The sequence below is a fragment of the Morus notabilis genome, unplaced genomic scaffold (genome assembly GCF_000414095.1).
Source record: "Morus notabilis unplaced genomic scaffold, ASM41409v2 Scaffold114, whole genome shotgun sequence".
NCBI lineage: Eukaryota > Viridiplantae > Streptophyta > Magnoliopsida > Rosales > Moraceae > Morus > Morus notabilis.
Genome location: NW_010359462.1, coordinates 295,775 through 296,423, shown reverse-complemented (window position 1 = coordinate 296,423; position 649 = coordinate 295,775).

The following is a 649-nucleotide window of genomic DNA, read 5'->3' as shown; positions in this document are numbered from 1 at the left end:
CAGCGGGGGAGTTGCAACCTCTTCCTGTCCCTGGATGGAAATGGGAGCACATCACCATGGATTTTCTGATGGGGCTACCGAGAACCGAGCTGAAGCACGATGCCATCTGGGTGGTGGTTGACAGGTTAACGAAGTCTGCGCACTTCATACCGTTCCGTGCGACGTACTCTCAGAAGATTCTGTCAGAATTGTACCTAAAGCACATCATGAGGTTACACGGAGTGCCGCTGTCTATCACGTCTGATCGTGACACGCGTTTCAATGTAAGGTATTGGAGGAGTTTCCAAGAAGCCATGGGAATAGACTTGAACTTCAGCACAACATTTCATCCTCAGACTGATAGGCAATCTGAAAGGGTAATTCAGATTCTGGAGGATATGCTTCGTGCTTGTATTCTGGAATTTGGTGGAAACTAGAAAAAATACCTGCATCTAGCTGAGTTCGCTTACAATAACAGCTATCAGGCCAGTATCGGTATGGCACCGTTCGAGGCGTTGTATGGTCATCCTTGTAGGTCACCTGTTTGTTGGTTGGAACCGGAGGATAGACTTACAACTGGACCGGATGTCATTCAAGAGAATGACGAGAAGATAGCTGTGATTCGAGAACGCCTGTTGACAGCTCAAAGTCGACAGAAGAGCTATGCTGA